This window comes from Bombina bombina, chromosome 4, assembly GCF_027579735.1.
Source record: "Bombina bombina isolate aBomBom1 chromosome 4, aBomBom1.pri, whole genome shotgun sequence".
NCBI lineage: Eukaryota > Metazoa > Chordata > Amphibia > Anura > Bombinatoridae > Bombina > Bombina bombina.
This window is the reverse complement of record NC_069502.1, coordinates 511963328-511979010: the sequence shown is the minus strand read 5'-3', so window position 1 is coordinate 511979010 and position 15683 is coordinate 511963328. Positions and strand designations below refer to the sequence as shown.

The 15683-nt window shown below is 38.2% G+C and overlaps 1 protein-coding gene across 3 annotated transcripts in view; it reads right to left on the bottom strand.

Annotated features, from left to right (window-relative positions):
• The window catches only part of FAM135A (family with sequence similarity 135 member A), a 672026-nt gene extending 666702 nt beyond the window's left edge, over positions 1–5324 (bottom strand). For all 3 annotated transcript variants that reach the window (XM_053710421.1, XM_053710424.1, XM_053710423.1), the window contains exon 1: positions 5183–5324. The gene's annotated coding sequence lies outside the window, so the exon portion shown is untranslated. The remainder of the gene's footprint in view (positions 1–5182) is intronic.
• Between the last annotated feature and the right edge of the window lie 10359 nt (positions 5325–15683).

The window sequence follows — 15683 nt, the reverse complement described above, 5'->3', positions numbered from 1 at the left end:
ATACTTATAATATGCCATGAATATTTCTAGATGCTTTCTGTGCAAGAAAGAGGATTGTAACAATATTGATTTAAAATGTGCCACAACATGTCTGTTTATAACAAATCCATTACTGTCCTTCTGTATAATTGCTACTAATGTATTTGAGACACTGTGTTTCAATATTTGATGTATTAAAACGCCACCCCTATGACGGTACACGTGACGTCACCACCAATCATTCGATAGCGGCTATTTTAATGCGAGACTTGTGTATCGAGTATTGTAAATGGTGACAAAAAATGATGTACATATTGAAATCAAGAGTAGAAGTGAAATAACCAAACACTTGATACGATGGTGTTTTCACCTATTGATATGAACAGAGTGGATTTTTTTTTTAATAAGGAGTTATATGGGCACTACGTTAAAGTGTAACATACACGTTCGATATTACACAATATTAAGGTAATGCTATATTTGTATTTTAGATGGTCTTGACAAAGGCTTAACATATAAGACGAAACGTTGACTCACCTTTGGATGAATATTTTTATTGAATAAATGTGTGTGTGTGTGTGTGTGTGTATGTATGTATGTATGTATGTATGTATGTATGTATGTATGTATGTATGTATGTATGTATGTATGTATGTATGTATGTATGTATATATATCAAAAGTTCTACTTGCCCTGGACGAGTAGAGATTGAACTTCGGCATACAGAGAGTGAGTTAAATGCTGTCTATACAATGTACAAAACGACCAGCAAATGTATATATTTGTAATAATTGCATTAAAATTACTTAACTTGTCATGGTTTAAAAGGGACATTATACACTAGATTGTTCTTTGCATAAATGTTTTGTAGATGATCCATTTATATAGCCTATACAGCGTTTCTTTTTTTATGGTATAGTTTTGCTTATTTTTAAATAATATTGCACTGATTTTCAGACTAACCAAGCCCCAACGTTTTAGAAGTATACTGTTGTATACCTACTCCAGCTTGCTCCTGTTTGTGTAAAGAGTCTGTTCATATGGAGAGGAAGGGGGAGTCTGCTCTTTTTGCTACAGAACCACTTTCAGTGGGTGATCCAGCAAACATTTTCCACAGAGCTAAACTGGGAGCTTCTAAGTAAGTTTTTAAACTGTTTTATACCGGATTTTTAGATCAGTATCTGTGCATATTATTCTTAATAATAGTGTCTATTGTATGCAGTTAAATGAAAATTGGTGTATACTGTCCCTTTAAGATAGAAACAATATGAAAAATTACTGCACAATAAGATGTTTTACAATGGCTAAACATATGCAAAGAGGGGGGGTTAGGTGTGGTAAGGTAAAGGGTTGGATCAGAGTAGCGAGTGACATTTTTGACCGCTTTTGACGTGTGTGTATCCATCTATGAATTTGATAGAAAGTGGATGTAAAAAGTCTACACACCCCTGTTAAAATGTCAGGTTTCTGTGATGTAAAAAAAATGAGACAAAGATAAATCATTTCAGAACTTTTTACACCTTTAATGTGACCTATAAACTGTACAACTCAATTGAAAAACAAACTGAAATATTTTAGGTAAAGGGAAATAAAAATAAAAAATTACTAAAATAATATGGTTGCACAAGTGTGAACACCCTTTTATAACTGGGGATGTAGCTGTGTTCAGAATTAAGCAATCACATTCAAAATCATGTTAAATATGAGTCAGTACACACCTGTCATTTAAAGTGCCTCTGATTAACCCCAAATAAAGTTCAGCTGTTCTAGTAGGTCTTTCCTGACATTTTGTTAGTCGCATCCTACAGCAAAAGCCATGGTCCGTAGAGAGCTTCTAAAGCATCAGAGGGATCTCATTGTTAAAAAGGTATCAGTCAGGAGAAGGGTACAAAAGAATTTCCAAGGCATTAGATATACCATCAAACACAGTAAAGACAGTCATCATCATCAAGTGAAGAAAATATGGTGCAACAGTGACATTACCAAGAATTGGATGTCCCTCCAAAATCGATGAACAGACGAGAAGAAAACTGGTCTGGGAGGCTACCAAGAGGCCTACAACAACATTAAAGGAGCTGCAGGAATATCTGGCAAGTACTGGCTGTGTGGTACATGTGACAACAATCGCCCGTATTCTTCATATGTCTGGGCTATGGGGTAGAGTGGCAAGACAGAAGCCTTTTCTTACAACAACAAAAAAACATCCAAGTCCAGCTAAATTTTGCAAAAACACATCTGAAGTTTCCCAAAACCATGTTGCAAAAGGTGTTCTGGTCTGATGAAACCAAAGTTGAACTTTTTGGCCATAATTCCAAAAGATATGTTTGGCGCAAAAACAACACTGCATATCACCAAAAGAACACCATACCCACAGTGAAGCATGGTGGTGTCAGCATCATGTTCTGGGGCGGTTTTTCTTCAGCTGGAACTGGGGCCTTAGTCAAGGTAGAGGGAATAATGAACAGTTCCAAATACCAGACAATATTGGCATAAACCTTCAGGCTCCTGCTAGAAAGCTGAACATTAAGAGGAACTTCATATTTCAGCATGACAACTACCCAAAGCGTACATCCAAATCAACAAAGGAATGGCTTCACCAGAAGAAGATTAAAGTTTTGGGACGGCCCAGCCAGAGCCCAGACCTGAATCCAATTCAAAATCTGTGGGGTGATCTGAAGAGGGATGTACAGGAGATGCCTTTGCATTCTGACAGATTTAGAGTGTTTTTGCAAAGAAGAGTGGGCAAATCTTGCCAAGTCAAGATGTGCCATGCTGAAAAACTCATACCCAAAAAGACAGTGCTGTAATAAAATCAAAAGGTGCTTCAATAAAGTATTAGTTTAAGGGTGTTCACACTTATGCAACCATATTATTTTAGTTTTTTATTTTTATTTCCCTTTACCTAAAAGATTTCAGTTTGTATTTCCAATTGAGTTGTACAGGTCACATTAAAGGTGGAAACAGTTCTGAAATGATTTATCTTTGTCTCATTTTTTTACATCACGGAAACCTGACATTTTAACAGGGGAGTGTAGACTTTTTATATCCACTGTAGATGTGTAATTAACGATATACTCATACATATCCACCAGACAATACTAGACAGACATGATGAAATTTACTAATCTGATCCCACAGAAACATATAAATCTCAAGATGGTCCTTTTAACACCTGCTCCAGTACTATAACTATAGTCCAAAGAGAAATCACTTAAAAATAAAAATACAGCAGTTATTAGAAATGTAAAGACCTATACAAAATTCTACTTTTAACATAGCAAAAGCAAAAAGTGACCAGAGAAGAAAATGCTTCCATCACTAGACCTCCACAGTCTCCAGTCTTGTTTGAGAGACTAGGACACAAACACAGAAGACATCTCTTAGGCTTTGTTAATCACCTTTCACATAAAAAAAAAAAAAAAGTACTCAAACTGGTAAGTTATTCATTCAAAACACAAATATGTTTCTTACAAAAGAAGCATAACTTTGAACATATATATATATATATATATATATATATATATATATATAATAGTAGCAAAAACTTGCACTCGCTGGACTTTTTCAAACGCAAAAAACTTTTAATGTAACGTTTCGGAGACAAAGTATCCCCTTCCTAAATTTCAAAACTGCAACTCCACAAATAAACATCCTCAAATACATTAAAGGGACACTGAACCCAAATGTTTTAATTCACGATTCAGATAGAGCATGCAATTTTAAGCAACTTTCTAAATTACTCCTATTATCAAATTTTCTTCATTCTCTTGGTATCTTTATTTGAAAAGCAAGAATGTAAGTTTAGATGCTGGTCCATTTTTGGTGAACAACCTGGTTTGTTCTTGCCGATTGGTGGTTAAATTCACCCACCAATACACAAGTGCTGTCCAGCGTTCTGAAGCAAAACTTGCCTGGCTACTTAGCTTAGATGCCTTTTTCAAATAAAGAAAGCAAGAAAAAATGATAATAGGAGTAAATTAGAAAGTTGCACGCTCTATCTGAATTACGAAAGAAAAAAATGTGGGTGTCCCTTTAACCTCTAACGACCACAACATACTATGTACGTCGCTGGTTGTTAAGGATTTACATGTTTATAATAGCGCGGGTCCCACCGCAAGCAGCGGGACCTTATTATTGTAACCCTCCCTCCTGGTCACCGGAAATAGCTCAATCTCGCCACTGGCTGTGCTATTGGTAACAAAAACTCCATAGAAAGACCAGCGATATACAGGGTATGTTGCTGGATCCTACCCCAATCCATAGATATGTATAAACATCCCCAAATGCAAGCAACTGAAAATTATGCATGCAGATCAAAAGTGATCCACACTGGTAGGCAACCAACTCCAAATCCACACACAAACAGATTGACTAACTCACACAGACAACTGGTTTGACTCCCAATAGGCACACCAACCTACACAGCTGGACCACTAAAATGCAGAGATACGCAGCTCAACCATAAACGCAGCTCGACCCCAAGGCACACAGTTTGATCACCATCCACACGTATATGAAACTCAACCACAACATACAGGTATACACCATCCTGGATCTTGCATGCAGCCCAACCACTGCCCACTTTTGTAGACAGCCAAACCCAAATACTGAACCAACCCATACAGGTACATGGACCAAGCCCAATCTACTCTTACCTCAATTTACAAATGTGCATAGCTGAACCCCAATCACTACACACATGGAGCCTGATCATACAAGTACACACATATTCAGAGGAAGCTTGACTTCACACATACAAGCAGGCAAATACCAATATATACTTTAACAGTGTATAACCCCATTTCCCACATTTAACAGCTAATATCCAAACGTCACTCATATGCAGCTGTGTCCCATAACACACTCATCTTAGACACAAATTATATATAAACACAAATCAAGTCCCACGCATCTAGCTCTATGCCACAACATACAATGTCAATGAATCAAACACACTATACCCCAAAACAATAAAGCATCCTCACCATATACACATCTAAAAGCTACACATTTATTCCCCGCCCCAACACACACACACCCCCGCTAACCCTCCTACGGATACACACAAACTGACACCCCCGCCCTGACACACACGTACATAGTGCACAGCAGCAAACTAACAATGTGTACGGCAGAACCGCTACTTTTTACACCCTGTTCCAAGTTCCCAGCTGCTGTCTGCTTGCTCCCTGACCCCCCTTACCTGCATACAGTGAAACAGAGAGTGCAGGCGCTGAGACTCGGCCACAGCCCCGGCCTGTAGTAGCACAGCCATCCGGCCGGCCCCGGATACACGGAAAGGAGGAGAGAGAGCTGGAGAGCCCCGCCTCTGAGTGACAGCAGGAAGGAGGAGACCGGGAGCAGCAGAGGGACAGAGAGCTACTGGGGTGTACTACTGGCTGCTCTGAGCTGGGAGTGTGTGTCTTCATCACGTGTGCTAATCACTGTACTGACAGAACCCTTACTATACGGATTACACAGTACGCTGAGCATGTGAGCAACACTGACTGACGATTTACACACAGCATAATGAGTGTACGGTGTGTGCCTGGACTGTGATCACATCGTTTATAGGGCATCAGTCATATGCCACACTACTTTGTTAAATGGTTACGTAGAGTTTATAAGGTATAATATATATACCTGTTGAAAGTCAAGTCAGCACAATTCAGTATAGTAGTAAATAAATGTGTAATTGTTATTTTAAAAAATGTTGGTTCGTTTTTCAAATACGTTTTTTCTTTTCTGGCTTGGGGGTCTTAGTCTCCCCGTGGAGATCTATCTCCCCTGCCGTTCGGCTATTTCCGTAGCCGCATCCTTCCTAACAGCGCCGCCCATCCAGTATCGCGTTCCATCAGATTCAGTATCCCCATCAGAGTCTGTATCCCAGTCTCTCCCCGCACTTGCTTTCAGCTCCAAACCGCTCCCCTTTCTCACAGTCTAAAGCTCTCGTTGTCAGTAAAGGTGGATTAGCTGGATCAGACGTTAGCCCAGGAACATATATATATATATATATATATATATATATATATATATATATATATATATATATACATACACACTCTAGAGTATGTAGTGGTATGTTTTTATTGAACTAGCATTATCAGTGCATACTTCAATACTCTGTTTCATCGCAAATGTTATCAAGCAACTAAAGCAACTTTCTCTTACGGCTAAATCAAGAAAAGACAGTTGTCTCAGAGTGGATTTTTTTTGGAAGCATAATAATTACAGTTTATTATATATACAAGTAGCCCTCAGTTTACGCCGGGGTTAGGTTCTAGAAGGAATGGTTGTAAATCGAAACCCGGTTTATAATGTAAGTCAATGGGACGTGAGGGAGATAGGTTCCAGGCCCCTCTCAAAATTGTCATAAGTAACACCTAACACATTTTTTTTTAAAGCTTTGAAATGAAGACTTTAAATGCTAAACAGCATTATAAACTTAATAAAATAATCACACAACACAGAATATATAATTAAACTAAGTTAAATGAACAAAAACATTTGCTAAATAGCATTATTAACCTAATAAAATAATCACACAACACAGACTTCACTTGCCTTTTCTGCAAACAGTTCTTTCTATGCATTTCAATCTGGACTGATTTATAGACAGGAAGTCTTTTTTCTTTGAAATCTGCTGATAGCTCAGGTCTGGTTAAACTGATTAATTTCAACTTGCTTGGCTTTGCTGCAACACAAGCGGAGAGCTCCACCTACTGGCTATTTTAAGAAATGCACTGCTTCTCAATGCTTTTCAATAGCAGTCACATGACTGGAAAAAGGCTGTTATACTGAAACGGTGTAAATTGAACCGTTGTTAACCGAGGACCACCTGTATGTATATATATATATATATATATACGGTAAAGGAAGGCACTCACTGGTCTTTTTCTTCAGAATAACTTTAATAATCGTACGATTATTAAAGTTATTCTGAAGAAAAAGACCAGTGAGTGCCTTCCTTTACCGTATATATTTATCTGCTGGCACCCTGGCATCAAGTTTGGAAAGTGAGAGTGCTCTCTATCTATATATATATATATATATATATATATATATATATATATATATATATATATATATATATATATACATACTGTATATATATCTGGTTCATAGTGGTACTTTGTTGGTCACAATCACTGTTATCATTGGAGACACTTGTTACACTAAATATTTGCTAAAAGCCAGAACACTGTTAGCAGGATATTTCCATATATAGACCTATTCATAATTCCTAAACTATTGAATTACAGTACACAAAGTCGTCAGAAAGTACAAGAGAGATGATAGAAACATAGATCTTATCAGTCTATGTTTATAGATCTTAGTTTTGCTTCGAGAATAATTTTCGCAAGAATTTTACATTTAGATTTGGCTACCAAAAAGTTGAATGTATCCAAGGGGTAAAGCTTCCTTATAGCTATTCAAAGGTTTGTTATAGATCTGTGTTGTCCAAATGAAGGCTTAGGGGACAACATTATTGCCATCCATTGCATTTTACATAATACCCATTCCCTGAACTAACATTTTCACACTACCCATTTGCAACACACTGGTAATCACCTGGTTCATTTTGATTTCTCTGTGGACCCAATACATTTATTTCTTTATAAGTGCTTACATGTAAATCTTATCTTACTAAATAACTGGCTGTTTAATGCATTTCTAATGAAAAATGTATGTTTATAAAAGTATGGATCTCTTTACTTAAAATGAAATAATAAGGAGGCACCTGATTTAAAATTAAAAAAGACACCTTTATAAAGTATTTGTATGTATGTGTATGAGTTACGTATTCCAGAGACTGGGAAAGAGGCAGGTTGGGCTTTGAATGCTAGTGCACGAGAGAGGGATACAGGATTTGATGGAGATACATAATCTATAAGTCAGAATGCAACTCCCATCACTCAAATACATCTCACTTATGGCAGTGATACAACTCCAATATATAAATATACAAATATTTATAAATATATTCATATATATTTATGTTTGTGTGTCTGCCAGAAAGCAACCCCTATCACTATCATATCTCCCTCACATTCAATGGAGTAGAGACACGCAAACTAAACAAACATTTTGACAGTGTCAAATTTCTGGTTCTTTGCAACAGCTTTTCAAGAGTTAAAGATCCTTGTATTCGCTTTCACTGACTGCTCCACACACGGCTAAAACATCACACTGTTCCTTCTCTCCTTGGACCCTTTCTGTCCAGGTGAGATGAATTCGATAACAAACTGCCTATTGTCATCAGATTTGCCCCCCATATTGATTTCACAGCATTTCAAAGGTTAAAATCACTTGTATATGCTTCCCCTGAATGCTCCACACTCCGTGTAGACCCTCCTAACATTTCCTTCTCTCCTCAGACCCTTTCTGTCCATGTGAGACTGATTCTGATAGCAAGCTACCTATTGCTATCAGATTTGGTCCCCTCCCCATATTGCTTCCACAGCATTTCAAGGGTTAAAATAACTTGTATATGCTTCCCCTGAATGCTCCACACTTCATGTAGACCCTCATAACAATTCCTTCTCTCCGCGGACCCCTTCTGTCCAGGTGAGACAGATTCTGATAACAGATAACTGCCTATTGCTTTTAGTAGTTTTAGAATATACATAGTTATCAGAGCCAAAAAAAAAACATACAAGCTCACTATTTAGATCACCTAACAGGATCTGGGGCAAGATTACATATGCGGCGTCACCAGCAAATGCCAGCGATGCTGGTTTTTACACGGTTTTCGTATCACATATACGGCGCCGCATATAAATGCGGCGCGTATATTTCACCCGTCACCCACTATTTTTACTCCCATAAGCTAACATAGAATTACGTCGCAAATCTGTATCACATAGTCAGAGCAAGAACTTACGTGGCGAAAATGGAGACATTGTACTCCATTTTCACCTCGCCACAGATAGGCAGGCGCAGCAAGCCTTGCACTGAAAATGTGAGCAGCGTAACTCCCGTAACTGCCTGAAAATATTAACTCTGCCTGAAAATATTAACTAACACCTAACGCATGCACAACATCTATCTACCTGTCAACCGCAATCCCCCACCGCAATAACTAATAAAGTATATTAACGCCTAATCCGACATTAACCCACATCGCAATAAACCTAATAAATGTATTAACCCCTAATCTGCCATTAGCCCACATCGCAATAAACCTAATAAATGTATTACACCCTAATCCGCCATTAACCCACAACGCAATAAACCTAATAAAACTATTAACCGCTAATCCACCAAACCCACACAACGCAATAATCATCATAAATCTATTAATCTGTAATCCGCCAAACCCCCACAATGCAAGTAACTAATTAAATTACTAAGCCCCCTAACCTAACACCACCTAAATTAACCCCAATTACCTCAATTAAAAAATACTAAATTACACTTAAAGGGACAGTAAACCTAAAAAATAATGTTATATAATTCTGCACATAGTGCAGAATTATATAACATTATTTTAGTGTTATCGTTATAAACCCTTTTATTCCCTTTGATTTTTTTGAAAATATGTCCGGCCCGACCGCGCCATAACACTAAGTGCAGCTCGCTCCTGCTCTGCCTGACAGCAGGAGCAAGCTGCACTTAGTGTTATGGCGCGGTCGGGCCGGGCTGTGACTATACAGCTGGCCCGATGCATTGTGTAATAAAAACAGACCTGCTCAGAAGAGTACAGAGAGCGGGTCTGAAAAACGGACATATTTTTAAAAAATTCAAAGGGAATAAAAGGGTTTATAACACTAAAATAATGTTATATAATTCTGCACTATGTGCAGAATTATATAACATTATTTTTTAGGTTTACTGACACTTTAAAATAAAAAGCTAACATTACTTAAAAATAGAATTTAATTAATCTAAGATTACAAAAAATAAAAAAAGTAAAAAATTACATAAAATAATAAACCAAACTATCAAAAATAAAAAAATTAAACCTAATCCCTATGAAAATAAAAAAACAAAAACAAATATAAACACCGCCTAATCTAATACTAAACTACCAATAGCCCTTAAAAGGGTCTTTTGTAGGGAATTGCCCTAATTTAAACAGCTCTTTTACCTTAAAAAACACTAAGTCCCCCCTTTAACAGTAAAACCCAACAAACCCCCCCCCCAAAATAAAAAAACCTAACACTAAAAAATCCTAAACTACCCATTGCCCCTATAGGGGCATTTCTATGGGCATTGTCCTTAAAAGAGCATTCAGCTTTTTTAAGAGTGCCCAATAAATCCCTAATCTAAAAAAAAACAAATCCCTCCCAAAAAAAACAAAAACAAACCTAAGTCTAACCCCCAAATAGGTACTCACTGTTCCTGAAGTTCGGTGGAGAAGGTCCTGTTCCAGGTGGTGAAGTCTTCTTCCAAGCGGCTGACATCTTCTTCCAAGTGGGGACCACTTCCTTCTTCATCCAGGACCAAGCCGGCGCAGAGCGGAGATGAGCGCGGAGCAGGACCGGCGACCGCTGAGCCATGGAGCGTGGAGGATCCTCTTCGTACGATTGCCGCCGTACACTGAATAGTGAATTCAAGGTAAACGTTTAAATATGGCGTCCCTTGCATTCCTATTGGCTGATTTGATTCTTCAAATTCAAATCAGCCAATAGGATGAAAGCCACTGAAATCCTATTGGCTGTTCAAATCAGTTTGGCCGATTAGGGGTTAATTGTTTTATTAGAATATTTGCGTTGTGTGGGTTTGGCGGTTTAGGGGTTAATAGTTTTATTAGGATTATTGCGTTGTGTGGGTTTGACGGATTAGGGGTTAATAGATTTATAAGGTTGTTGCGATGTGGGTTAATGGCGGATTAGGGGTTAATAGTTTTAATAGGTACTTTGCTATGTGGGTTAATTGCGGATTAGGGATTGATACATTTATTAGGTAGTTTGCGATGTTGGGGTTGGCAGATTTAGAGGTTAATACATTTGTTATTAGTTGCGATGTGGGGGGATTGCGGATATAGGGGTTTTACGTGTCAGGTTTATTTTTGGGAGGCGGGTTAGACTTTTACAGGAGATTTGATTTATTTTTATTTTCTTAGGCGCCGGCAATTTCTAAAGTGCCGTAAGTCACTGGCGACTCCAGAAATTTGTATTTACGTTCATTTCTGGACATAGCTAGTTTATCTGACTTACGGCACTTTATGAACTACCGGCGCTGTATATGTGATACCCCGATGTGCGAGGTGAAATTACGGGCGGCGCAGATTTCATCAGTTACACTGAAGCTTGCGTCGCATATATAATCTCGCCCCTGATTGTCCTGGAATCCTAATAAGGTGATCCCCAAACTTTGAAGTTATATGTGATTGTTGAGAAAACCAGGTGGATGGTTTTGAATCCGTGGTAGAAAAAATGATTTTATATATATATATACTGTGTATATATATATATATATATATATATATATATATATATATATATATATATATATATATATATATATATATATATATATATATATATATATATATATATATATATATATAAATAAAATACATACGTATGTAATACGTGGCAGAGATGTGACTAGTTATAGTATCCCAATAGTGTTGCAATGTCCGCTTCTTGAAACCCTAAAAAACAAACAAAAATGTGCAAAAGCTTCTAAAAAAAAAAAAAGCCCAATGTAGACTTTACCAGACACTAAGGCTCGAGTTTTCCAATATTAGGTGAGCAAATCTTAATTTGCATTTTTTATTTAGAAGATTTGTATATCACCTGTATATGCTTCCCCTGACTGCTCCACACTCTGTGTAGACCCCCCTAACAATTCCTTCTCTCCTCGGACCCCTTCTGTTCAGGTGAGACGGATTTTGATAGCAAGCTGCCTATTGCCATCAGATTTCCCCCCCCCCATATTGTTTCCACATCATTTCAAGGGTTGAAATCACTTGTATATGCTTCCCCTTAATGCTCCACACTCCGTGTAGACCCTCCTAACAATTCCTTCTCTCCTCTGACCCCTTCTGACCAGGTGAGATGGATTTTGATAGCAAGCTGCCTATTGCCATCAGATTCCCCCCCCCCATATTGTTTCCACATCATTTCAAGGGTTGAAATCACTTGTATATGCTTCCCCTGAATGCTCCACACTCCGTGTAGATTTTCCCAACAATTCCTTCTCTCCTCTGACCCTTTCTGTTCAGGTGAGACGGATTCTGATAGCAAGCTGCCTATTTCCATCAGATTTGCCCCCCCCCATATGGCTTCCACAGCATTTCAAGGGTTAAAATCACTTGTATATGCTTCCCCTTAATGCTCCACACTCCGTGTAGACCCTCCTAACAATTCCTTCTCTCCTCGGACCCCTTCTGTCCAGGTGAGACGTATTTTGATAGCAAGCTGCCTATTGCCATCAGATTTGCCCCCCCCCCCCATATTGTTTCCACATCATTTCAAGGTTTGAAATCACTTGTATATACTTTCCCTGAATGCTCCACACTCTGTGTAGACCCTTCTAACAATTCCTTCTCTCCTCTGACCTCTTCTGTCCAGGTGAGATGGATTCTGATAACAAACTGCCTATTTCTATCAGATTTGGCCCCCCAACCAATTTAGTTTCCATGGCATTTCAAAGTTTAAAATCACTTGTATATGCTTCCCCTGACTGCTCCTCACTCCGTGTAGACCCTCCTAACAATTCCTCTCCTCTGACCCTTTCTGTTCAGGTGAGACGGATTCTGATAGCAAATTGCCTATTTCCATCAGATTTGCCCTCCCCATATTGCTTCCACAGCATTTCAAGGGTTAAAATCACTTGTATATGCATCCCCTGACTGCTCCACACTCCGTGTAAACCCTCCTAACAATTCCTTCTCTCCTCTGACCCTTTCTGTCCAGGTGAGATGGATTCTTATAGCAAGATGCCTATTGCTATCAGATTTGGTCCCCTACCCATATTGCTTCCACAGCATTTCAAGGGTTAAAATCCCTTGTATATGCTTCCCCTTAATGCTCCACACTCTGTGTAGACCCTCCTAACAATTCCTTCTCTCCTCGGACCCCTTCTGTCCAGGTGAGACGGATTTTGATAGCAAGCTGCCTATTGCCACCAGATTTGCCCCCCCCCCCCCCATATTGTTTCCACATCATTTCAAGGGTTGAAATCACTTGTATATACTTTCCCTGAATGCTCCACACTCTGTGTAGACCCTTCTAACAATTCCTTCTCTCCTCTGACTTCTTCTGTCGGGTTGATTTTTGGGAGGCAGGTTAGACTTTTACAGGAGATTTGATTTATTTTTATTTTCTTAGGCGCTGGCAATTTCTAAAGTGCCGTAAGTCACTGGTGACTCCAGAAATTTGTATTTACGTTCATTTCTGGACATAGCTAGTTTATCTGACTTACGGCACTTTATGAACTACCGGCGCTGTATATGTGATACCCCGATGTGCGAGGTGAAATTACGGGCGGCGCAGATTTCAGCAGTTACACTGAAGCTTGCGTCGCATATATAATCTCACCCCTGATTGTCCTGGAATCCTAATAAGGTGATCCCCAAACTTTGAAGTTATATGTGATTGTTGAGAAAACCAGGTGGATGGTTTTGAATCCGTGGTAGAAAAAATTATTTTATATATATATATACTGTATATATATATATATATATATATATATATATATATATATATATATATATATATATATATATATATATATATATATATATATATATACAGGTAGCCCTCAGTTTACGCCGGGGTTAGGTTCCAAATGGAATGATTGTAAATCGAAACTGTTGTAAATTGAAACCCAGTTTATAATGTAAGTCAATGGGAAGTGAGGGAGATAGGTTCCAGGCCCCTCTCAAAATTGTCATAAGTAACACCTAATACATTTATTTTTAAAGCTTTGAAATGAAGACTTTAAATGCTAAACAGCATTATAAACCTAATAAAATAATCACACAACACAGAATATATAATTAAACTAAGTTAAATTAACAAATACCTTTGCTAAACAGCATTTTAAACCTAATAAAATAATCACACAACACAGACTTCACTTGCATTTTTCTGCAAACAGTTCTTTCTATGCATTCCAATCTGGACTGATTTATAGACAGGAAGATCTTGTTCCTTTGAAATCTGCTCGATAGCTCAGGTCTGGTTAAACTGATTGATTTCAGCTTGCTTGGCTTTGCTGCAACACAAGCGGACAGCTCCACCTACTGGCTATTTTAATAAATGCACTTCTTCTCAATGCTTTTCAATAGCAGTCACATGACTGGAAAAAAAAGGTTGTTATTCTGAAACGGTGTAAATTGAACCGTTGTAAAACGAGGGCCACCTGTATATATATATATATATATATATATATATATATATATAGTGAAAAATATATGAAAACATATATATATATATATATATGTATAAAAAAATAAGAATACAAATAAAATAAAAATGATAATAAGAAAAAAGAGTTTAAGTTAAAAATATATCTGTGTAATACATGGCAGAGATGTGACTAGTTATAGTATCCCAATAGTGTTACAATGTCCGCTTCTTAAAACCCTAAAAAACAAACAAAAATGTGCAAAAGCTTCTAGAAAAAAAATGCCCAATGTAGACTTTACCAGACACTAAGGCTCGAGTTTTCCAATATTAGGTGACCAAATCTTAATTTGGCATTTTTTATTTAGAAGATTTGTATATCACCTGTATATGCTTCCCCTGACTGCTCCACACTCTGTGTAGACCCCCCTAACAATTCCTTCTCTCCTCGGACCCCTTCTGTCCAGGTGAGACGGATTTTGATAGCAAGCTGCCTATTGCCATCAGATTTCCCCCCCCCATATTGTTTCCACATCATTTCAAGGTTTGAAATCACTTGTATATACTTTCCCTGAATGCTCCACACTCTGTGTAGACCCTTCTAACAATTCCTTCTCTCCTCTGACCTCTTCTGTCCAGGTGAGACGGATTCTGATAACAAACTGCCTATTGCTATCAGATTTGGCCCCCCAACCAATTTAGCTTCCATAGCATTTCAAAGTTTAAAATCACTTGTATATGCTTCCCCTGACTGCTCCTCACTCCGTGTAGACCCTCCTAACAATTCCTCTCCTCTGACCCTTTCTGTTCAGGTGAGACGGATTCTGATAGCAAATTGCCTATTTCCATCAGATTTGCCCTCCCCATATTGCTTCCACAGCATTTCAAGGGTTAAAATCACTTGTATATGCATCCCCTGACTGCTCCACACTCCGTGTAAACCCTCCTAACAATTCCTTCTCTCCTCTGACCCTTTCTGTCCAGGTGAGATGGATTCTTATAGCAAGATGCCTATTGCTATCAGATTTGGTCCCCTACCCATATTGCTTCCACAGCATTTCAAGGGTTAAAATCCCTTGTATATGCTTCCCCTTAATGCTCCACACTCTGTGTAGACCCTCCTAACAATTCCTTCTCTCCTCGGACCCCTTCTGTCCAGGTGAGACGGATTTTGATAGCAAGCTGCCTATTGCCACCAGATTTGCCCCCCCCCATATTGTTTCCACATCATTTCAAGGGTTGAAATCACTTGTATATACTTTCCCTGAATGCTCCACACTCTGTGTAGACCCTTCTAACAATTCCTTCTCTCCTCTGACCTCTTCTGTCCAGTTGAGACGGATTCTGATAACAAACTGCCTATTGCTATCAGATTTGGTCCCCCCAACCAATTTAGCTTCC